General features: G+C 44.4%; 1 protein-coding gene across 2 annotated transcripts in view; it reads left to right on the top strand.

Moving 5' to 3' along the window:
* The first annotated feature begins 10757 nt into the window (after positions 1-10757).
* MON1A (MON1 homolog A, secretory trafficking associated) overlaps positions 10758-25962 on the top strand; it is an 85088-nt gene continuing 69883 nt past the window's right edge. Inside the window, exons 1-2 of one of the 2 annotated variants that reach the window (XM_029599630.1) lie at positions 10774-10817; positions 11529-11609. The gene's annotated coding sequence lies outside the window, so the exon portion shown is untranslated. Of the gene's footprint in view, positions 10818-11528; positions 11610-25962 lie in introns of both variants that reach the window. The other variant, XM_029599631.1, reaches the window with a different exon arrangement.

Below are 25962 nucleotides of genomic sequence, written 5' to 3'. Positions count from 1 at the left end.
CAACCTGATGGGACAGACGCCGACGGGCGATCTCTGCAGCTATCCGAGCCACAGAGACTGGAGACTTAAGAAAGTTTTCTACCTTACCTTGTCTCGGCGCTTCCCGGTCTCGTGCCAGGCGGTCTCTGGCTGTGGGAGGAGAGGGAAATACCTTTACCGCTGCGCTCGGTTTTGCACCCGCTGTCTCTCAGCCGCTCCCTCCTGGGGGCTAAGTCCACGCCGGGAACCGGCTGCCGGACCGAGGCTTAACTCTGAGGGATCACGGAAATCACCTCAGGAATTTTCGACTGGGGGAGGGACCCTTATGTATCACCGCAGGAGAGCGGGGCTCGTCTTATAGAGATAAGATTTTGGAATTTTCTTTCTTCTTTGGGTTTGGATTTTCCAAGCCTATGCAAGCGTCTGTAGAGTCCCAAACTTATACGGAGATGGAGAAATACTGAGGAGCAGAGCTTCCTGCAGGGGTATATGTAGTGTTGACGCCAGTTTGAAATCTGACTCCGTCTCCATCTGCTATCAGGAGCACACTATACGCATTGGTCCTGAGTCCATCTGCTACACGCTAGGAAAATTACTTTTGTACTCTATTCCTTGCACTGGTTACTAGTGTACTAGAGAATTAAATTCAAGACACTATTGTTGATTCAGGGAATAGTACATCACCATGGATTTGCACCACCCTGAAAATCTACACTCCATCACTTGCCCTAAGATCGGCTCAGCAGGGACTCCTCAAAATCCTCTCACTTCTTCTGGCACATTTCTCTGAAATACAAAAATGAGCTATTCAGTGGCTGGCCCTATTTATTGAAATTCTCTTCCTGAGAGTTTGCATACTATTAGTCCTGGGGGAATTCTGTGCTACTGTGCAGAATTTGCACAGAATTCCCCCCCTGCGCAGAATTGCTAAATTCTGCGCAGAAAATAGCAGAGGACACCCCGGCATGCCACGGAGCGCATCCCGCAGCACACGGGACGTGCTCTGTTCGCGGTGAAGATGAAGGCCTGGCACGCCGTTCACGGCGAAAAGGGAAGGCCCCCGTGTGCCGTGAACGGACTGTGCTCCACTCAAGGCGAAAATGGAAGGCCCCCCCGTGTGCTGCGAACGGCTCGCCCGGGCCTTCATCTTCGCCGCGAACAGAGTGCGTCCCGCAGCATGCCCGTGAGAGAGAATGTGTGTGTGAGAGAGGGGAGGGTGTCAGAGAGCATTGTTGGTAAGAGGGGAGGGGGTGGAGAGGATGAGAGAGAGCAGGAGGGTGTGAGAGACAGTTTGGTTGGTAAGATGGGGAGTAGGGGGGATGCTTGAGTGTGGGTTTCAGAGGGGGAGCCTATATGAAGGGAGAGGTATGGGGGAGGGTGACAGAGAGCAGGAGGGTGTGAGAGAGCATGGGAGGTAAGAGAGGGGGGCTGGGGGGATGCTTGAGTGTATGTTTCAGAGAGAGGGAGCCTGTATGATGAGACTGTGAAGGAGAGTGTATGTGTGTGAGAGATTGGGAGCTCGTGTGTATGAAAAAGGGATTGTGTGTATGTGAGGGTGCTAGCCTGTGTGAAGGAATTGTGTATGTGTGAGACAGAGCCTGTGTGAAGGGCTGCGTGAGAGAGAGACATAGGTAGCCTGTGTGAGGATGCATGTGTGAAAGAGAAAGGGAGCTTGTGTGGGTGTGTATGCAAGAGAGAGGGCCCTGTATGAGGGGATGTGTGTGCGAGAGAGTGAGAGAGCCTGTATGAGGGTGTGTGTATGTATATTAGAGAGAGAGTCAGTGTGTGAGAGAGGGCGGGACAGAGGGAGCCTGTGTGAGGGGCAGTACTGAGAACAGGGTCAAAGTCTGGGACTCGCAATAGAGTGGAAGGGGTTGAGCCTAGAGGTGGAGGGGAGAGATACTGGCAGGTGGAGGAGTTGGGGCCTGGAGGGCAAAGTGGCCAGGGGAGTAGGGAAGCGAGTGGAAGGGACACTCTTACAGTGAATTTCTAAGGAAATTATGCTCAAAATATTTAAAATTCTGCAACTTTAAGTAATAATGTTTTTCTGTAATCATTTAAAATGTAATTACTTAAAGACTGTCATGTAAATTGTGTTATTTTGACCAATATAAAGTTTGCAGAATATTGCAGAATTTTCAGTTTTTGTGTGCAGAATTTAAAATTTTTTTGCACAGAATTCCCCCAGGAGTAATACTATGACCCACACAAATACTTTCTGGAAGCAGTTAAAATCGGTTCTATTTAGGAAAACCTTTGAGATTGACGGTTAGGCTTCTTATCTTTTATTTGAGCCGTAGTATCTGAATCTTACCTTGTGACTGTATAAATACTACATGATGGAGTCATTTTATACTTCCATCCTTCTTCTGTATAGTTTGTCTATTAGGGTTAGGAGGCCTTTTTTATTATTATTACTTTTATTCTTTTTGCTGTTTTTATAAGATTTTTTAATAAGTCATAAGTAGATAAATTTGCCATACTAGGTCAGACCAAAGATCCATCAAGCTCATTAACCTGTTTCTAACAGTAGCCAAGCCAGGTCATAAATACCTGGCTTGGCCACTGTTAGGACCCCAGAGAAAGATAGATTCCAAGCTGTTTATCCCAAGAATAAGCAGTGGATTTCTGTGACTCTACCTTAATAATGGTTAATGGACTTTTCTTCCAGGAACTTGTCCTAACCTCGTTTAAACACAGCTACACTAATAGCTTTCACTACATCCTCTGGCAATGAATTCCAGAGCTTAATTATGCGTTCAGTAACATTTTTTTTCTCTTATTAGTTTTAAATGTATCTCCTACCAACTTCATTGTGTATCCCCTAGTCTTTGTACTCTTTGAAAGAGTAAACAAGTGATTAACGTTTACTCATTTTACGCCACACATTATTTTATAGACCTCCATCATATCTCCTCCTCAGCCATCTCTTCTCTAAGCTGAAGAGTCCTAATCTCTTTAGCCTTTTCTCATAGGAGAATCGTTCCATCTTCTTTATCATTTTGGTTCCCTTTGTCTGTACCTTTTCTAATTTTGCTATATCTTTTTTGAGATTTGGTGACCAGAACTGCACACAGTAGTCATGATGAGATCGCACCATGGAGCGATACAGAGGTATTATGATATTCTGTTTTGGTCTCCATTCCTTTCCTAATAATTCCTAGCATTTTATTTGTTTTCTTGGCTGCTGCTGCACACTGAGCAGAAGATTTCAATGTATTATCAACAATGATGGCTAGATTTGTTTCATGAATGGTGACTCCTAATGTTGAACTTTGCTTTGGGTTACTCTTCCCTAAGTGCATCACTTTGCACATGTCCAGATTAAATTTCATTTGCCATTTGTATGCCCAGTCTCCCAGTTTTGCAAGGTTCTCTTGCAATTTCTCACAGTCCTCTTATGATTTAACAACTTTGGATAATTTTGTGTCATCGATAAATTTGATCACCTCACTTGTTGTTCCCATTTCCAGATGATTTATAAATATATTAAAAATATAAAGAAGGAGCAATGCTGCACTCCACAATCCTCATTTAAAATTTAATCATTGCATTGACCCCATTACTATTTCATTTTTAGACGTGCAGGTACAGTTAAACGAAGGATTATTTAGTACGTTCATTTACCGGAAGAGTACGGATCGTAACACCTTGTTACGATTCGATAGTCACCATCCCACTCCTTTAAAAATGAACATACCAGCTGGACAACTACTCCGGCTCCGACGCCTCTGTTCATCAAAAGATTATTTCATTACACAAGCTAAGCAGATGATGCTCCGGTTTAAAGAGAGGGGGTACCCTCACCGGGTACTTCGCAAAGCTTTCAAAAGAGCACTATATGTCAATCGTGATTTACTTTTTCTCCCACAATCCCGAACAGAGGATTCATGTATTAATTGTATTCTGCCTTTTTCAACTCATGTGTACACTATTACTTCTATTTTAAAACGTCACTGGTCCATGTTATCTTTACATGAGGTTTTTAATTACCCATTACGTTTTTCTTTTTGCCGTGGAAAAAATTTGAGAAATATGCTTGTGCATTCACATTTTCAACCCAATCTTAGTAACACTTTAGGTGTTTTTTCTGGCCACCAATCCTGTGGACAATGTTCAGTGTGTCCTTTTGTTCTCTCTACCAATAATTTTGAACATCCAATTACACACAAAAAATTTTCCTTAAGATTTTCTACCAGTTGTCATTCACGAGGAGTAATCTATGTGATTTTGTGCCCCTGCCCAAAATTGTATGTGGGTAAAACCACTAGACAGATACGTACTCGTATCATCGAGCACCGGTCAAACATTCGTACTGGCCGTGAAACTGCTCCCCTTGTCCCTCATTGGCAAATAGCAGGGCACTCTGAGGATGATTTAAAGTTTTTGGTAATTGATTTGCTTCATCCACCATGTCGGGGAGGAAACTTTTCCGAAATGCTTATCCGTAGAGAGCAGAAATGGATTTTCACACTCAATAGCCTGCATCCAGCAGGACTAAACAATGAGATTGAGTGGCAGCATTTTCTATAACAATATTTTCTATAATACTCCCTATAATATACAGTATTATGACATTCTAATGTATTTTTAGTATCCTCTTGAATTGAATTCATCACCACCATATTCATTTAGTTGAGCGCAGGTTTGTCCTGTTCTGATTGGCTAGCTGATTCGTGTTCTGATTGGTGGTTCAAAAACGCGCCAAAACAGCTCTCTTTAAAACGCTGTGTTTAGTCTAGCCGCCCGCCCTCCTTGTCGCTTTAGCTGTGTGAACCCCTCAGCTGACTTTAAGGTACGTGTCTCGGCGTCAATAAATATATCCTGTACCCTTAAATTGGTCCATTATTATTTTTAACACTGATGTTTTGTTGTTCTCTTTTAGCCTTTGTTAAAATTACAGACTGTCCCTCCCGACGCAGCCTTCGGGCGAAACACGGGGTCCGTGTCGGGGGACCCTGAAGCAGTCATTCACTTGTGCATGAATTAAAAACAGGAGTGGCTCCTTTGAACGTTTAAAATAAATAATTTTGAAGATGAAATTATTGGACCTATAGTCTTCTTGCACTCCTTGTGGATTGTATAAATATATTAAAAAGCAATGGTCCCAAAACAGATCCCTGTGGCACTGTACTATTTATCTTTCTCAACTGGGAAAATTTACCATTTAGCCCTGTTCTCTGTTTTCTGTCTTTTAACTGTCTCAGTTCCGTTCTGATACGCAATTCTAAGTAGAGAGACTTTAGTAAGGGGTACCCTTAAAAGTTACTCTCCGAACATTTAGAATACCTTGTCACGTAAATTAACACATCAGTGCCACTAAGGATAATGCATTCTTCTGAGCTCAGTTTATTTTTATGAGATCAGAACCACACACAATACTCAAAGAGTTGTTCTAAAAAATATTTTATTTTACATGAAAAAAGTATACAATTAAATTCAATTGATAAATGCAATTGATCAAATCACATCAAATTGTCAGATCAATTAATTTAAGTCAGATCAAGTCATGATACAACAATGTGTATGAATCAAATGGTTGCTTACCAATATGAGTTAGAACAGCGAGGCCTCTGGTGTGTTACACTGAAAACAGAATAACAGCCCCTAGTGACTGGACTTCACTGTTTTTATACTTTTAGCCCACATTGCAGATCATGGGTTATAAGTTTGAATAACTAACCTAGAATCTCGGATTGCTACATGTATTAGTCAAACTAAATGTACAAGAACATTTGACTATAAAAAAGAAACTCTTTGATCTTCCATCAGATCTACGTACAGAAAGACATGTGGGTGCCTTGATCACAGCTCATCAGTCTTTAACTGGCAAAAAGACATTTGATCTCATATACTAATATAGGATAAGTACAATCTCCTAATCTGCAAGCTTCTTAAAACTTCTAATGTTTAAATGCAGTACTAAGATGCAGTAAATATATTTATTTTAAGTTCAGAAGAATATAATATATTTTATTCAGGTCCTGTGTTACCTTGAGAGAGAAAAGTTCTGGGAACTCCGCCATACTTAGGTCATTAATCACAGAGATAGCAGAGCGCTGGCTAGTTTCTCAATTCTTTAAAGGAAGGGAAAAAAATAGAACTAGAACTATTTTACATTTAAATATAACTTGTGCATTGATCATTTTTAAGTCTAAAGAATAATTCAGAACAATTTAAAATAATTCTGAATGGGTCAGAGTTTATTGGTTTTCATACCTCTTACATTTTTTAAAGGTAAAGGGGAACCAGATGCCATGTCATAACCAGTAGCTCATGAGGGAGTTTGTTAAATGATTTCTGGAAGTCCGATACACTATATCAACTGATTTATCCTTATCCACGTTTGTTTAAGCCTTCAAAATAAATCTAGCAGATTGGTGAGGCTAGACTTCCTATGGCTAAATCCATGTTATTTATTTATTTTATTTATTTAGAGTTTTTATATACCGACCTTCTCGATATACATATCGAATCAGGTCGGTTTACATAGAACAAAACTTTCGCAAGTAAGGCGATACATTAAACAATAAAACAGAGTATTGAACTAAAGAGTACAGCATAACATTAAACAATAAACGGCGAATGTTGGCTTTGTCCCATTAAACTATGCCTATCTATATGTTCAGCAATTTTATTCTTTATGATAGTGTCTACCATTTTGCCTGACACAGGCATCAGACTCGCTGGGCTGTAGTTTACTGGATCATCCCTTGAACCCTTTTGAAAAATTGGGATTACATTGGCAACCCTCCAGTCTTCAGGTACTATAGACGATTTTTATGATAGCTTACAGGTCCACAATTTTATTTTTCAGTTATTTCAACACTCTGGCTTGTATACCATCTGGTCCAGGTGGTTTGCTACTCTTTAGTTTATCAATTTGAACATAAGAACATAAGACGTTGCTATATTGGGTCAGACTGATAGTCCATCAAGTCCAGTAACCTGTCTCCAATAGTGGCCAATCCAGGTTACAAGTATCTGGCAAGTATCCAAACATTAATTACTAATGCCAGTAATAGCAGTGGCTATTCTCTAAGTCAACGTAATAGCAGTTAATGGACTTCTCCTCCAGGAACTTATCTAAACCTTTTTTAAACTCAGCTGCACTAACTGCCCTAACTACATTATCCGGCAACGAATTCCAGAGCTTAATTTTGCAGTGAGTGAAATTAATTTTCTCTTATTTGTTTTAAATGTGCTACGTGCTGGGAAGAAATGTCATCACCTGAGCAAGATGGATGCTTGAGTCCATAGCTCCTTCTCCCTCCCTCAGCGTTTTGTATTTTTCTCATCCCTGAAGCAGCGAATCAAGGATTTCTGGAGGCTAATTTGACAGTGATTTGGAGGACATAGCAGGTCAGAAAAAGTCAGTAGACTTAAAAAAAAAATAAATTCTCTTTTGATGCTGCAGGATCACGTTTCAGGACTTTGAGCAGTGCGAACAAGCAATCAGATGGGGAGGCAGAGAGTGGAGTCCTCGTGGATGAAAATGCTTTTCCTGCTATCGATAAAGCGAATTCTCTTATCAAGCAAGATTTCCAACAGTGGTTTAAAGATATACAGACTGATATTCGTTCTTTAAAGGAGTTCCGAGAGAGACTAGCCAATTTTAGCTCAGAGTTGCTGGATTTCAATAAGCGTATTGAGGACACGGAGGCACAAGTAAAAGAACAAGCCATACTTGTGATGCAGCTGAAATCCAAAATGGCCATTCTGCATAAAGAAAATGTGGAATTGTCACTTAAAGTAGGAGACTTGGAAAATAGGTCCCATAGGGACCAAGGATTGCCGGAATCCAAAAAAATATACAGATGCATCACAGGTAGTAAAGAAACTTTGCCTGGCAATATTGAAGATGAATGTGGATGCTAACGATGACTTAACTGATATCATTATAGATCATGCTCATAGAGCATTGGGTGCTGTGCCTTGGAATGGACCCAGGGATATCGTTGCATGTATGCACAGCTTTCTGTTAAAAGAAAGAGTAATGAAAGCTGCCAGGAAGATGGGAGGTATTTCTTGGGAAGGTCACCATTTTTATATCCATCATGATCTTTCCCCTGCTACATTGCAGAGGAGGAGAGAGCTTCAACCTGTGATGTTGATTTTGGTTGTACCCAAATGGTATGGCCTTCACAGTCAGTGGCATGATTTCAAGAATTAAATCTGTAGAGGAGGCGTGTGCAATTCTTAAGGCAGTAGGAATATCTTTGCCATCAATGGAACAGCAGGCTGAGAACCTGGTGAAAGTTGCACACCTAGAGCAGCCCAAGTGGCAACTGATCAGCAAGAGCAGACGAAGGCTAAGGCGGAATTCTGGAGACTCGTTATCACAGCATTCTGGTTCCTCATGCAAAGAGTAAAAACTTCTCTCGTCTCGATTACAGCAAACGAGCCTGGTGACAGGGGGTTAAAAAGTTTTGGGGGTCTCTGCTTGTTATTAAAAGCCTATGATGGGTTTTGTGGTTTGCAGGGTCTTCGGTGCTATATTGGTTTTAAAGCAGAGCCTGTTGTATTTGTGGGAGTTGGGTAGGCCGGGTTCTTGATATCCAGATGTTTATCTTTTAAAAATGTTTCAGTATTTCAGGTGCTATATGAAAATTAGGATGTAAACTAATTTTGGAATGGTGTTTATTGGGGGGGGGGGAAGATAGCAGGCAGGTTGACTCACCCCTCTGGGTGATAGGTGTCTGCTATATTTAGGTGGATGAGGATATTGGGAAGGACGGATGTCAGTGAGGGAAAAAGGATGGGGGTGGGATTTGGGGTTAATAAGGGACTAGAGATGTATACGACTATCCTATAGGGATTGGAATTGGTTGGGAACTGGATTTACATATTGGTTTGTGATAGATTGGGGTGTGGTAGGATTGGTTTTGGGGAAGAGGGAGGCTGGTTTCTTCATTATGGTTTCTCTTAAATTTGTCTCTCTTAATGTAAAGGGTTTGAATACCCCATATAAAAGGCAACTGATGTTTAAAGAATTGACACGCTTACAGGCTTCAGTTGCATTTATACAAGAAACACTTATGAGGAAAATAGGTGAACGTTTACTGTACTCCAGATTTTCTCATCAATTTCTTACGCCATGCTCTCCAGGTATTAGATATGGGGTATGGGTATCTTTGTTTCTAATAAAATAGTGGTACAAACAATTTCTGTTAAATGAGATGGGGGGGGGGGGAAGATGATATATAATGGTTCAGGCTAATCTTAATGGTGAACAATTTACTTTAGTCAATGTGTATTGTCCAAATTCAGCCCAGGGAGCTCTCTTAGATGAGGTTAATAAACATTTGTTACATTTCATAGGGGGAAGTACAATTATGGGAGAGGATTTTAATCTCTCCAGAAATCCGGCACTGGATAGTTCTTCTAAAGGTGGAGTTCGTGCTAAGAAGGATAGACCAGCTCTTAAACAGATGCTGGATGACTGATAGTAGTAGATGAGTGAAAGATGTTTAATCTAACTAGTAGGAATTATTCTTTCTACTGCTGTCCGCATAACTCATATTCTAGGATTGATTTCTTTTTGGTAGAAAAGTCATTGGTCTCACAGTCCCCTGGGGCAAACATAGGCTGCATCACCTGGTCTGATCATACTCCAGTTTGGTGGGAGGTGAAGTTCAAGTCACCCAGGAGAAAGGCCATTTTTTTTTTTTTTTTGCAAATAATTTTATTGAGATTATCAACATGTAAGAAAACAGCAAAGTGTACAAGAGAACAACATGTAAAATTGCACTAAGAACCATAACACCTTCATATAATTAACAGTAGAAAGGGAGAGAGAAAAATACAGTTCCCTCTCTCTCTCTCCACTTAAATTGAATGATAATTTGATTAAAGACAAAGATTTCACTCTCCATCTTAGATCATGCATAAAAGATTTGTCTGTCAATGATACTGAGGGGATGCTACAAACTACTATATGGGTCTGCTTGAAAGCGGAGGTAAAAGGAAATTTGATAGCTATGGGCACATTTAACAAAAAGAAAAAGAGAGAGAAGCAAAACCTTTTGCAGATTTTAAAAGCTCTGGAATTGGAATTATAAAATGAACCCAAAGCGAACCCTTATAGGTAGGATGGATGACGTTCGACATAGGATTAGTTTAATAGAGGCTGAAGATATAGCTTTCAAATTAGATCAGATTAGGCAGACATATTATGAAACTGGAAATAAAGCAAGCAAATTGTTAGCTCATTAACTGAAAGAGAAAATGGCACAATCTCATTTTAGAAACTAAAAATTGCGAGGCATATGGTAGTGGAGACTAGGATGTGCATTGGCTTGCAATGAAATAGGAAATACCGACTTTATTTCCTATTTCATTGCATTCCCGGGGGGGGGGGGGAAAGAGGACAAAACGAAAGGAAAAACCACGAAATGTCGTGTGATTCCCTATAGGTTTTTTTTTTGGGGGGGGAGGGGGAGAAGGGCACAAAATTAAAAAAAAAAACCCAACCCTTCAAATTTAATTACTTACAACCCCCACCGTCCCCCAAGACTTGCCGAAAGTCCCCGGGAGCGATCTCCCCCTCTCGGCCGTCGGCTGCCAGTAAGCAAGATGGCGCCGGTGGCGCTTTGCCCTTACCATGTGACAGGAGCTACCGGTGCCATTGGTCGGCCTCTGTCACATGGTAGGAGCACTGTATGGCCCGTGCCTATGCTCCTACCATGTGACAGGGGCCGACCAATGGCACCGGTAGCTCCTGTCACATGGTAAGGGCAAAGCGCCACCGGCGCCATCTTGCTTACTGGCAGCCGACGGCCGAGAGGGGGAGATCGCTCCCGGGGACTTTCGGCAAGTCTTGGGGGACGGTGGGGGTTGTAAGTAATTAAATTTGAAGGGTTGGGGTATTTTGTTTTCGGGGTAGCAGACAAAAATCGGCCCGAACCGCGGGAAAACGAAATTTCCCGCGGCGGGCCGATAACGAATAGGCAATTCAATCCAGATTTGTATAGTTCTATGAAAAATTATATTCAGTGGAGACAACAGCCTCAGATGTGGAAATGTTTGACTACTTAGACAAGGTAGAATTTCCCATATTGAGTCCTGAAATGGGGGAGGTTCTGGGGCGTCCTATTACCAGTAAGGAAGTGATGGAAACAATCAGAGAGAAAATGGGAAGGCGCCAGAGATGGATGTCTTTAATCTCTTGTTCCATAAGAAATTTAAAGATCTATTAGTGAACCCACTAGTAAAAATGTTTAATTATGTCAGAGAAGGGGGAACATCTTTTACCGTTTATGAATGTGGCAGGTATAACAATACTTCCAAAATCAGGCATTGTGCAGTTCCTATAGAACTATTTCTTTGATCGATATCGATCTGAAACTGCTAGCCAAGATTCTCACACAGATACTAAGACAGCAGATTGAAGTATTCCACCCTGATCAGGCAGGATTTATGCCTGGGAAAATTACGGCCAGCATGTGCATAAAATTGTAAATCTTGTTCAAGTGGCCAAGGTAGGATAGCAATTTGCTGTTGATGCGAAAAAAGCATTTCACAGAGTACACTGGCCATTTATATTTCAGGTAATGGAGAGAATGGGATTAGGTGCTCACTTCTTGACGTGGGTGAAGGAACTGTATAGAGGTCTGGAGGCTTGCTTAAAGGTAAATGGGTGTCATATCAATACTTTCAAGATACAAAGAGGCACGAGACAGGGATGCCCTCTGTCATCTCTTCCCTTTGCTATTAGCCTAGAACCATTAGCGGAAGCCATTCGCAGGGCCTTGGACATTTTGGGAATTAAAATGGGGGGTAGCCACTATAAAATATCGTTCTATGCGGATGATGGTATGTTTACCCTTTTGCACCCGGAAATTTCCTTGCAGTCTGTGGTGTGGGAATTACAAGAGTACAGGAGAATATCTGACTTTAAAGTCAACATGGATAAAAGTGAGATTTTGCCAATCTATCTCAATGAATCCCAAAGTCAATTATTAAGGTTGGCCCATCCATTTAAGTGGAGTGCAGATAAGGTACTTTATCTGGGAGTGAATTTTTCTGGGAATTATCAGATCTTGTTTAAATTATTTACATTTAGTAACTACTTTAACACAGGATTTGGGAAAGTGGGATAGATTTATGTTGTCTTGGTTAGGAAGAGTGGCGGCGGTAAAATGAATTTCTTACCCAGAATTTATCTGTTTCAAATTCGGCCTGCATCATCTCTGACGCTCAGCTTAAAACTCTACAAAAAAGGCTATTTGCATTTATCTGGAAGAGAAAACCTCCTAGGGTGGCTAAGGGAGTATTATTTAGAAAGGGAGGCTTGGGAGAACCAAACTTTTATTGAAGTATTTTGCGGCAACACAGCTGAAGGTTGTTGTGGAATGTCATGTAGAGACTAATAGAAAACAGTTAACATAAGAACATGCCATACTGGATCAGACCAAGGGTCCATCAAGCCCAGCATTCTGTTTCCAACAGTGGCCAATCCAGGCCATAAGAACCTGGCAAGTACCCAAAAACTAAGTCTATTCCATGTTACTGTTGCTAGTAATAGCAGTAGCTATTTTCTAAGTCAACTTAATTGATAGCAGGTAATGGACTTCTCCTCCAAGAACTTATCCAATCCTTTTTTAAACACAGCTACACTAACTGCACTAACCACATCCTCTGGCAACAAATTCCAGAGTTTAATTGTGCGTTCAGTGAATTGTGCGTTGAGTGGGTTGATATTGAGCAAGAACTGCTGGGCTATATCCTGATTCAATATTTATTTTGGTTACAAAAAAATAACGGGGGATCTCTCCCAGGTTTCTCCTTGTTTGGGTTGCATGCTATCTTTTTGGGGTAAGTGGAGAAAGCATCATTTTGGGGAAAGAGTATTTCATTATTTCAGATCTATTAGTAACCTATCATTAAAATCATCCATTGTACCTGAAGACTGGAGGGTGGCTAATGTAACCCCAATATTTAAAAAGGGCTCCAGGGGTGATCCAGGAAACTACAGACCAGTTAGCCTGACTTCAGTTCCAGGAAAAATAGTGGAAAGTGTTCTAAATATCAAAATCACAGAACATATAGAAAGGCAGGGAACAAAGTCAGCATGGCTTTACCCAAGTCTTGCCTCACAAATCTGCTTTACTTTTTTGAAGGAGTTAATAAACTTGTAGATAATGGTGAACTGGTAGATGTAGTGTACTTGGATTTTCAGAAGGCGTTTGAAAAAGTTCCTTATGAGAGGCTTCTAGGAAAAGTAAAAAGTCATGGGATAGGTGGCGATGTCCTTTCGTGGATTACAAACTGGCTAAAAGACAGGAAACAGAGAGTAGGATTAAATGGACAATTTTCTCAGTGGAGGGGAGTTGGCAGTGGAGTGGCTCAGGGATCTGTTTTGGGACCTGTGCTTTTTAATATATATATATATATATATATATATATATATTTAATTTCTGAATTTTCAATAAAGAACATACATTAATAATACATTAATTGTATACAGATTATGATTTCCATATAATTATAAGTATACAGAGGAAATATTATTCTCATTTTCTGTTTTTTCTCAAAGAAATTCCAGGGAAAAGAAATTTTACATGAGCGGTTTAAGGAATCAAAATTTAAAGAAAAGTGAATACTTTTCTCATTACATTCAGAGATAAACAACATTGGACCATTAATTATTGCCCTATGAACCATTTCCCACATTTGGGGGGTGTGAATCCAGGAAAGCTTGCAATTGGGATGCTTCATGGAACACGTATTTCTGTTCCAAATATTTTAAATCACATCTGCAAGGATATTTTAATATGAATGTAGCCCCCCTTAATAGAATTTCTGATTTTAGCTTAAGAAACTCTTTCCTTTTTGGTTGGGTAGTTCTCGAGAGGTCAGAATAAATCCATACTTCTTGTCCGTGGAACCTCTCAGTACGATGCCTGAGAAATAACCGGAGAACAGTATCCCTTTCCGTTGAAAACAAAAAGGATACTAAAAGTGTACTCCTAGTAGATATATCTATATCGATAGATGACTCTATAACCTCAGTCAGATTTATTGGTTCCTCTAATTGTACATTTCCCAGTTGATCCTTTCTATTTTTTTAAAGGTATATAATAAGCCTTTGCTAAGGCTGGTAACGATTGTTGAGATACTTTTAATACAAATTGCATATAGTCTCTAAACATTTCAACAGCTGGAGTTAAATTCTGCAAAGGAAAATTTAATACCCTAAGATTGGAATATCGTAATGAGTTTTCAAGAAATTCTAATTTTTTTCTCATTAATCACTTCAGATTTAACCATTGTATTTTGTATCTTTTCCACTTTTCCAAGCCTATCTTCGACTGTGGCTATTTTATTGTTACAGATAGAAACTGAATTTTATACTTTTAATGTTCTCTGTTGGAAATTGTTAGTGTTCAGAGTTAATTTTATTATTGCCTGTTCCAAGGACTTAATCGCAGACCATAACTTGTCCATAGTGATCTCTGAAGATTTTGGATGTAATATAATCTCTAATTCTTCCCTGGAATCTTCCTTACCCCCTATGGGAGGGTTTCCACTCCTTATAAGTTCTTTCATACTTTTGCTTGTATCTTCAGTACCCTCATCTAACATGAGAGGGCCAGTAAGATTTTCTACATTTATACAAGGTGGGGACTGTCTTCAAGTCCTTGGCCTCATGGCCACGGACTTGGGCCATGAGTCCGTGGGCCACGGACTCATGGCCCACGGAACAACCTGAAGGTTGTTCCGTGGGCAAGGGCCCACATGCGACCACTTCAGCGCTCCTTACTGTCACGATGGAACACAATGTCCCAAAACTATTCAATTCGCCTCCAACTAGCAGCAGAGGTACATTCTCAGCTTCAGTGATGGCTACAGGAAGATCACTTAAGCAGAGGAGTAAACCTATCCCCACCAAACTGGATCTTGCTCACTACAGATGCGAGCCTGAGAGGGTGGGGAGCCCACTGATGGCCCAGGTACAAGGGAACATAAACTATCTGGAAGCCCGAGCAGTCAGACTAGCATGCCTGCGATTCAGCCACAGACTCCGAGGCAAAGCAATTTGAGTGATGTCGGACAACGCAACAGTGGTGGCTTACATTAATCACCAGGGAGGAACCCAGAGCCAGCAGGTGTCTCTGGAGATAGACCCTCTCATGACATGGGCAGAGATAAACCTACAAGGGATATCGGCCTCCCACATCGCAGGAAAAGACAACGTCTCAGCAGACTTCCTCAGCAGAGACAGCCTGGACCCAGGGGAATGGACGCTGTCGACCACAGCCTTCCAACTGATAGTAAATCGCCGGGGCCTCCCAGCCATGGATCTACTGGCCACATATCTCAGTGCCCAAGTCCCCAGGTTCTTCAGCCGCAGCGAGAGCCACACTCCCAAGGGATAGACATGCTCATCCAGACTTGGCCAGAAGAAGACTTACTGTACGCCTTCCCCCCATGGCCACTACTGGGCAAGGTCATCTGCAAGATAGAACATCACAGGGGACTAGTTCTACTAGTGGCCCCGGATTGGCCAAGATGCCCATGGTACACAGACATGCAAAGACTCCTTGCGGGGAGCCCTCGGTGTCTACCTCCACACAGGGACCTTCTCCGACAGGGTCCGATTCTTCACGAAGATCCGTCTCAATTCTCTCTTATGGTCTGGCCCTTGAGAGGATTCGCCTAATGAAGCGTGGTTACTCGAAGGCAGTGATTGACACCTTACTCCACATGCGCAAGTTCTCCACATCCCTGTTTTACAGTCATACATACTGATCTGAAGAATATTCGAAGCCTGATGCGAGGACCGCGAGATAATCCCACGGACGGCCAAGATCCCCATAGTTCTGGACTTCCTACAGGACGGTATGAAGAAAGGGCTGTCACTCAACTTCCTCAAGGTCCAAGTAGCCACACTGTCCTGCTTCAGAGCCGAAGTGGACGGGATCCGACTATCATCTCATCCGGATTTGTTCTGCTGCCTGAAAGGGGTTAAACAACTCCAACCACCCCTAAAGTGGCCGGTGCCCCTATGGAATCTCAATCTAGTATTAGACTTCCTAGCAGGGGCTTCCTTCAGACCAATGCATGGTCTGTCACTATGCCTCTTAACATTGAAGATGGTATTCCGGGTGGCAGTATGTTCAGCTCGTCGCATCTCTGAACTACAGGCACTATCCTGTCGGGAACCGTTCCTTAGGTTCACTCCTGGAACCATGCAGCTGCGCACCGTCCCCTTCTTCCCATTGAAAGTGGTCTCCAAGTTTCATTTGAACCAGGCCATCTCTCTGCCATCTCCGGATGAACATAAGGACTCGGAAGACTCATGCCTTCTTCGCCACCTAAATGTCGGCAGACTCCTAGTGCGATACCTGGAAAGATCGGAACCTGTACGCAAAACGGATCGCTTGTTCGTTCTTCTCAGTGGGAAGATGCAAGAAGAAGCTATCTCGCGGGCAACCATAGCCCACTGGATCAAAGAAGTAATCAAGGCAGCCTACATAGAGGGAGGAAAGGCCTTACCACTACAGGTTAAGACTCATTCTATGAGGGCCCAGGCAGTTTCTTGGGCAGAGACCAAGCTGCTGTCGCCCGCCGAGATCTGTTGGGAGGCCATGTGGTTCTCCATGCACACCTTCTCCAGGTTTTACCGCATGGATGTTCAGGCCCGAGAAGACACAGCCTTCACAAGGGCAGTATTAAGTGGGCCACGGGCAGCCTCCCACCCTGTCTGGGGGTAGCTTTTGTACATCCCATTGGTCCTGAGTCCATCTGGCTAAACGCTAGGAAATGGAGAAATTACTTACCTGATAATTTTGTTTTCCTTAGTATAGATAGATGGACTCAGCATCTTGCCCATGGCTGCCCCAGAGAAGGAGAACCTTGGAAGCGAACCTCGAGACTAAGCAAATACGGGTAAGCCACTGCCTACCCTTAGTTCAAGACACCCACAGTTGTCCGGTGTTGGCGTTAATTGGTTGAGTGCACTGGCAGTCTCCAGTTTTGAACCAGTTGAATCAGGTTTAATCAAGTTGAATCAAGTTTATTGAGAAAAGATATATCCATAATAGCTTTTCGAAAAGAATACTGAAGAGCTTAGTTTACTGCAGGGGTATATCTAGAGAGACATCAGCTTTGAAATCTGACTCCGTCTCTCATCTGCTAGTAGAAGAGCACATAACCCATTGGTCCTGAGTCCATCTGTCTACACTAAGGAAAACGAAATTATGAGGTAAGTAATTTCTTCAATATGCATTAATAGTCAGTTATAGGCCAGGCCAATTTCCCCGGGACCATATAGACTTACTTCCCAGCTGTAACTTTAGCAATTTTCAAAGCCCTAACTGAAGACTGCATGCTTCTCTGCTTTTTGGTCCATATAAGTCCTCCCACTTAGCTCCCCCCAGTACTGTCTATTTGGCCTCTTTCAGCCTGTTCTATTTTCTATTTCCTTCCAGTCTGTTTTAAACTGCAAGAGACAAGACTCTCCTACTGAGTCAACAGGTTTCTATTTGTTTTTAAGGTAGACCAGTCTAAATCCTCTTGAGGGTTTTAAGGTGACGGTGATTTCCCTTACTCTTCACTTCAGTACTGTGTTCCATTGGTATTTGTAGAAGCCAGGGGTTCTCAAGGTCGGCTTTCCTGAGGATTCTGCCACATCAGATGATTCTAGTGACAGATACCTCCAACAAAGGCTGAGGGCAGAGACAGGTGCCTACCACATACAAGAGACATGGACAGTGTCAGAGCACCAGTATCAAATAAGCCTTCTGGAATTCCGAGCAATTCTTTACTCTATAGGCATTCACTCACCTACTACAAAGAAAGAGAGTTCTAATTCAAACTGATAATCAAGTAGCAGTGTTCTACATGAACAAAGAGAACGGGCAATTGAGTTCTCTGCGAGAAAGCCCAACAAATTTTGACATTGGCCCATAGCCATGGAGCCTACCTTCAAGCAATGTACATTCCGGGAATATCCAACAAAATGGGGAATTGCATCAGTCAGATCTTTCAACCAAACAAATAGCTGTTGGATCAGAGAGTCATGGACAACCATTGGTACCTAGGATAGCACAAACAGTGATACTGAATCAAGTGGACATGAGCCTCATTGCCCCAGATAAATATTGTACTCCTTCCTTTTTTAATTCTTTGTACATCCTTAATTCCACTGGGAGCCTAGCCAACCCTCCTCACCTAGATGGGGGCTGACTATGCCATCCCACTCTACTTCATCTCAGCCTGACTGCTTGGAAATTAAGTGCTCATTAATTTCCCCTTGAGTACTGCCTATGGGGATGAGGATATCATGATTTCTGCAAAAAAAAACCCCAAAACCTATCTACTAGGAAGTCATATGCTTTTAAGTATAAAAGATTTTTGATTGTCATTCAGCATCCCTGAATTGTTCTGCTTGCCACCCTAGGGATCTTTTTAGGTTCCGATTTTTCTTATCTTTGTCAGGGCTTTGCACTGCTTCTGTAAAGGTACGTTTGAGTGCCATTACAGTGCACCACTCTCACGTAAAGGTAGATTTTAAAATGAGCGTACGTCCATGTGTGCGCAGTTCCCGGTGCGCGCACGTGGACACAATCATTTTATAACATGCGCGTGTCAGATTTCAACATATGCATGCACAAGTGCGGGCAGTCCGCGACTTGCGAGTGCAGGGTGGGAGAAATTTCAAAAGTATGCATGGCGACACGATCGGGCTTTTGCCCAGTTTCCTCCCGGTCCACTCCAAATAAGGAGTGAACTGGGAGGGAACTTTCCTAACCCTATCCTTCCTCCCCTTTCCCCATTTTTTTTATTTTAATACTTACTGCTCCTCCCAAGCAGAAGTATCTTCCGTGTCCTGGCAACAAGACCTAATGGCTGCTGTCCCAGCCGGCCCTCACCCTTCCCTGCCCAGACCCTGCCCCCCTCTTTTTGCTGACCTGGTACTTCTGTGAGTAATGGGGGTTGCGCATGTGGCTGGGTCTGTTCTAAAATGCACGCAGTGCATGCAAGGCTCGGGCACGCACGTAACCTCCGTTTTTTTCGCATGCGGTCCTTTTAAAGCCAGGCCTTTAGAGGGAAAATCAATCTCCATTCATTCTTTGGTTTCCAAATTCATGAAGGGATTGTGATATTTGAAACTTACTGTACCCTGGGATCTTAATGTTGTTCTTGCACAGTTAATAAAACCTCTATTTGAACCAATGGATTCTATTCAGCTGAAATTCCTCATCTGGAAGGTAATATTTTTTATGGCAATCACTTCAGTGAGAAGAGTGAGTGAATAAGAATAATGGTCTTCTATTTACCCAACTATAGTTTTTTCACAACATGGTGTTGCTTTGTATATACCATTTCTGCCAATAGTTGTCTCTGCATTTCACATTGATCAAGCCATTGTCTTGCCCATGGTTTTCCAAAGCCGCATACATACAGGGGCAAGAAAGCCCTTCATTCATTGGACTGTAACAGGATCATAGCTTACTACTTGCAAAGAACTCAACCCTTGGTCAGGCATCCCAGTTGTTTGTCTCCTACAATCCTAATGGAATAGGGATAGCAGTTGCCAAACATACTATTTCAAATTGGTTAACAGACTGTACTGTGCACTTTTCTGCACCGGCTGCCCTCCAAATCACTGGCTCTGTCAAAGCTCATTAAGTTAGAGCCATGGCTATTTCATTTGCTCATCTAAAATCTGTTTCGATTGAAGACATTAGCAAAACTGAAACTTGGTCATCTGTACATACCTATATGTCCTATTACTGTCTGTACAAATGACAGTAACTTCAAACAAGCAGTTTTGCATAACGTCTTCACTCAGTAGTCCAAAGGGGTGACGGGGAGCAGGGGTGGGGAACCAGGTTGCTTATTCCTTAAAAGCTCCGTGGTGCAACCCTCAGCTTGGGACTCTCCATGTTTTATGGCTAATTCAGCCCTGCATGTCAACTGAGACTAGTTTGCTTACCGAAAATAAGGGTTCTCCATAGACTGCAGGATGAATTAGCCATTCTTAATTCCCACTTGCCTCCCTGAAAGTCAACCACATCTCTAGAGTTAACCTCTACAATCAACTGAGGAGCTCACAAAGCAGCATTTCAGTGAGAACTCCTGTATATTCTCAGTAAGCAAAAGCTCTGCTGAGCTGAGAGAGTGTGGTCCATTTGATACCATCAGATAATGTTACCCACATTTATAGCTAACTCATCCTGCTGTCTACGGAGAACCCCATTTATGATAAACAAATGTGCTTTTCTTTCCTTCTCTCTTTTATTTTCACCAGATATTCTTCTTTTTGAGATCCTTTGTACTTTTTGAATGCTGCTCTTTTGCCTTTGTTTTAAGCCACTTCTTTGGAGAACCATACCTGTTTCCTTTTTTCTTTAATTTTCTTTACTTTTCTTACATAAAGATTTGTTGCCTTTTTATTATAGCTCCTTTTAGTTTGTTTCACTGTTGTTCTACTTGACCCATCTTCTCCTAGCCTTCTAACTTCTTCAAGGTACGTCCCCATTTGTTGTTGTTTGTTATTGTTTATTTATATACCATCAATCTGGGATACAAACTTGGCGGTTTACAATAGAGTTAAAATACAAATACACGGCATATAATTGTCATACATTAAAATCTAAGTAACATCTGCATCGAGAAATAAAATACAATAGATAATACCAAAGTTAGTATTTTATCCAGGACTCTGTGAGACTTCTCTCGACTTTAGCCGTTATATATCAAACCATACCATCTAATAATCACTAGTGCTCAGTAGGGATGTGCAGGAGAAAACTATTAGGCCAGAAAATGAATCCGAGGCCTCCTAGTGTTGCGCTTCCTGGCCGCGTCCGCTCCGCGGCCGATCCTGCTCACCTGGCCTGACCGTCTACCAGTTCTGCCTTGAGTCCCTGCACTGCTCGGCCGCGGCTTCCATGGGCGTCCCCGGCTCCCTCACGGCCTTCCTCATTACAGCTATCGTCGCGCCGGGGCTTGGCATCCTCCTCGGCGTCGGCCCCGACCCCGCGTGCGCGGAGCTCTCCCAGAGTTAAAGGGCCAAGAGCGGGAAAACCTCGGGCGGCGCCCAAGTCTGAAGTCACTTGAGCAGGATATTTAAACCACACTTCAGCCCTTAGCTCATTGCCTTGGCAATCGGGTTGTACACTTCGGTGTGTCTAGTTTGCCTTCCAGCGAAGCGTGTCTCTTGTTCCAGCGTCTCTTGTTCCAGCGTCTCTCTTGTTCCAGCGTCTCTCCTGTTGCTTTGTCTCTCCATCCCTGGTAGTACCCTCCAGACTGATCTCACGGTACTGACCATTGCTTGCTCCTGACCATTCTTGACTTCTGCCTGGAACTGACCTCTGCCTGGACACTGACTACTTCCGGATTGACTACAGGCACTGACCCCTGCTTCGGCTAACCATTCTGATCTACTACTCTGGCCTTGATTCTTGCTATTCATTTGGACTCTTTGTTGTGGCCTCCTGTGACCACTAGACATTCTGGTTTGGACCTCGACCGTGCACCCTTGTTTGTGGTGGGCACGCTTCTACACTTCATTTCCAGGAGATCCTGCGAGGCCCACCTAAGACCAGATGGCCCGGGTAACCAAGGGCTCAACCTAAGGGAACCCCGGGTTGCTATTGGTGAAGCTCCAGCTAGCCTTTGTCTCCTCCTGGGCTCCGTCTCCTGGTGGCAGGCGCTTTCCAGGTCCATTCACACATCCAGACAGTCCTCCAACATCTCTATGCCAAGTTAGAGAAGTCTTATCTTCGAGCAAACGCGTCTTCCCTTCCTGGGTTACATTATGTCCAATCGTGGTTTTACAATGGATCCTGAGAAATTCCAGGGGATTCGAGACTGGCTCCAGCCAGTAGGTCTCCGCGCCCTACAGAGATTCCTTGGATTTACAGACTAATACAGGAACTTCATTGCTAACTACTCCACGCTCGCTTCTCCACTCACAACCATGACTAGAAAAGGTAGTAATCTTCAAGACTGGAGCCCCAAGGCTCAATCTGCTTTCCATGCCTTGAAAGAGGCCTTCTGCACCGGACCTTGCCTACATCACTCAGATCCTAACCGCCCGTTCGTCGTCGAGGTAGACAACTCCGCCATTGGGACAGGGGCGGTCCTGAGCCAATATTCTCCCAAGGGGGTCCTTGTACCCTGCTCCTTCTACTCTCACAAATTCTCGCCCGCAGAGCAAAACTACATCACTGGAGACCATGAGCTCTTAGCCGTCAAATTAGCTCTTCAAGAGTGGTGTCCCTGGTTAGAAGGAGCCCAATATAAATTCATGAACTTCACAGATCATAAAAACCTTGAACACCTGAAGGAGGCTCAACTCTTGAACCCAGACAGGTCCGCTGAGCGCTGTTCTTCGAGTGCTTTCATTTTGAGCTCCGCTATAGCCCTGCTGCCAAGAATACCCAAGCGGATGCCCTCTCTCACTCTCTTGAACCTGAAGATAAGCCTGAAACCCCCAAGCACATCATTGACCCAGCCTGTATAAACCTCGCGGTTACCTACACGGTGCAAGCTGGGAAAACGGTGGTCCCACGCTGTCCCCGAGAATGCATCCTCCGCTGTGCCCATGACTCAAAGTTGGCTGGCCATCCTGGCCGAACTCGCACTTTAGAAATGTTGAGAAGACATTACTGGTGGCCCAACATGGTCAAGGACTCCCGCAGTTATGTTGATTCCTGCCCTATCTGCGCGCAGCAGAAGCCTCCCACAAGTTGTCCTTGGGGACTCCTTCAGCCTCTTCCGGTTCCCACCGAACCCTGGTCCAGCATCTCCACCGACTTCATCGTCGACCTGCCCCCATCAAAGGGCAACACGGTCATCTGGGTTGTCATCGACTACTTTTCAAAGATTGCTCATTTCATCCTACTCCAAAGTCTTCCTTCAGCTCCCGAGTTGGCCAAGTTCTTCCTGCATCACGTGTTCAGATTACATGGCCTACCCAAGGAGATCATTTCCGACCGTGGACCACAATTTGCAGCCAAGTATTGGAAGTCTCTGTGCACAAAGTTTGACATCACCCTGAACTTGACCTCGGTCTATCACCCTCAAGTGAACGGCCAAGCCGAGAGGACGAACTGTTCATTAAAAATCTCCCTGAGATCCTACATGAACGATCAATAGGACAACTGGGCCAACCTCTTGCCCTGGGTCGAGTTGTCCCATAATACTCATCTTGCCTCCGCCACCGATGTATCTCTCTTCTCCGTGGTCTTTGGATGCCAACCACGCCTACCCCTTCCAGTAGCACTCTCTGTACCCTCACCTGCGGCCAAATCCACAGCCCAGACAATCCGCCGCCTCTGGAATCAGGTCAAGGACAGACGGGGGCAGGCAGCCGAGAAAGCTAAACGCGTTGCGGACACCCACCGTCGCATGGCGCCTCTATTCCAACCTGGCCAGAAGGTGTGGCTCAGTACAAAACACATCAAGTTACGTCTGCCTTCTCAGTGCTTGGCTCCCCGGTTCATTGGGCCATTCCCAATCGTCTGCAGGATTGGAGCAGTCACTTACCAATTATGACTGCCTACCTCTGTGGGCTTTATCATTGGCTGGGCCCATACTATGGAACACAATGCCCCCTGAACTCAGATTACAGAATAATCTCAAAACTTTTAAGAAAAATTTAAAAACATGGCTCTTTAAAAAAGCCTTCACTAAAGAGTGTGGAGGGTAGGGAATGAAAGTACAGAGTAATGCAGATGAGAATGAATTTACTCAATCCTACATTTAAGAAGTAATATCTCAAAGAGATAGTAACTCAATAATATACCTAGACTTGACCAACATTACTCAAATAATGATTTTATTTATGAAATTGTAACCGAACTTTATTGGCACCTGTTAGAATGTACGATATCCTAGATTTACTAACCTTAGTCTATGTGCCTATTTGTAAAACCGTTGCGATGGTATATAACTTAGCGATGGTATAGAAAGTTTTAAATAAATAAATAAAAATACCTTCATGTTTCCCTGTTAAAGCCTCTAGTCTTAAACTGGCCTTCTCGCAGACCTCCCGCTCCTTCACAGATCTCAGCTGATCCCGAGGATGTCCTCCAAGTTAAGGAAGTGTTGGACATCAGGAGAAGACGAGGGCATTGGGAAATACCTCTTATCGTAGGAGGGCTTCGGTCCGGAAGAGAACTTCTGGGAGCCCTCGCACCACATATACGACAAGACCCTCCTCGTGGAGTTCCACAGGACTCATCCTGACAAACCAAGGCCAGTAAGGGGGAGGCCTAGAAGGGGAGGTACTGTTGCGCTTCCCGGCCGCATCTGCACAGCGGCCGGTCCTGCTCACCTGGGCCGACCATCTACTAGCTCCACCTTGAGCCCCTGCACTGCTCGGCCAAGGCTTCCACGGGTGTCCCCGGCTCCTTCACGGCCTTCCTCGTCGCAGCTGTCCACACGCTGGGGCTCGGCGTCCTCCTTGGAGTCAGCCCCGCCCCCTAGTGCGCATGCGCGGAGCTCTCCTTGAGTTAAAGGGCCAAACGTGGGAAAACCTCGGGTAGCGCCCGAGTCTGACGTCACTTGAGCAGGGTATTTAAACCACACTTCGGCCCTTAGCTCATTGCCTTGGCAATCGGGTCGTACACTCCGGTCTGTCTAGTTTGCCTTCCAATCTCTCCTGTTCCAGCATCTCCTGTCTCTCCTGTTCCAGCATCTCCTGTTCTTTCGTCACTCCATCCCTGGTAGTACCCTCCGGACTGATCTCAAGGTTCTGACCATTGCTTGCTCCTGACCATTCTTGACCGCTGCCTGGAACCAACCTCTGCCTGAACACTGACCATTCTTGACCACAGCCTGGAACTGACCTCTGCCTGGGCACTGACTACTTCCGGATTGACTACAGGTACTGACCCCTGTTTCGGCTGACTATTCTGATCTACTACTCTGGCCTTGATTCTTGCTATTCATTCGGGCTCTCTGTTCTGGCCTCCTGTGACCACTAGACATTCTGGTTTGGACCTTGACCACGCACCCTTGTTCGTGGTGGGCACACCTCTACACTTCCTCTCCAGGAAATCCTGCGAGGCCCACCTAAGACCAGGCGGCCCGGGTAACCAAGGGCTCAACCTGAGGGAACCCTGGGTTGCTATTGGTGAAGTTCCAGCTAGCCTCTGGCTCCTCCTGTGCTCCGCCTCCTGGTGGCAGGCGCTCTCCGGGTCCGACCGGAGGGCCGTACCAATCCTACACCGGGCCAAGGTCCACCTCCAGTGCAACACCTAGGGCCTCCTGTCCCCCTGGCTGGAAAAATGCTGAGGCCAGGATACCATCCGGTCCCCATTTACCCAGTCCAGTGGGGATCTAACGGCAAGTCCTAGGCCCAGGCCAAAGTCTCGGCCTTGTGTAGACTGAGGGAGCAATGTGACTTTGACCTACTCAAGGCCGAGACTTTGGTCTGAGCCTAGGCTTGGAGCGCAGACCCAGACTGGGTCCTGACACCGGGGCCTCATCCTAGGCTAGATCCTGGACCCAGGCCTGACATCGTGACCTGGCCTGGAGGCTGGGTCCCCAATGCCAGGGCCTCAGCCCAGATCCAGGCATGATTCAGCAACCTAGCCTGGAGGCTGAGAGGCCTAGGCCAGAGCCTGGAACCAGGCCCAACTCCACAACTCAGCCCAGAGACCGGGTCCCGCCACGGGAGCCTCAGCCCGGACCCAGGCTGACACCATAAACTGGCCTGGGTACATTGCCATACATCAGAATGGCACCATCCACTGGGGTGAATTCTCTGGAGTTAATTAATTCCGGCGTAACCCCTGCAGTTGGTGTCAGAAGAAGAGGATGATATAGAAGCAGCCACGAAGCCTGAGCTCCGGGCCTGGGCCTAGGCCTAGGTGGCGGGACCCGGCCGCCAGGCCAGGCCTGGGTCTGGCCAAGGCCCCAGCGCCTGGACCTGGCCTTGGGCCTGGGTCCGGACCAAAGCATCTGGGTTGTGTCGTCAACAGCCTAGGCCAAGGCCCTGGCGTTGGGACCCAGCCTCCA

The sequence above is a fragment of the Rhinatrema bivittatum genome, chromosome 4, assembly GCF_901001135.1.
Source record: "Rhinatrema bivittatum chromosome 4, aRhiBiv1.1, whole genome shotgun sequence".
Taxonomy (NCBI): Eukaryota; Metazoa; Chordata; class Amphibia; order Gymnophiona; family Rhinatrematidae; genus Rhinatrema; species Rhinatrema bivittatum.
This window is presented reverse-complemented; position numbering and strand designations above follow the sequence as displayed.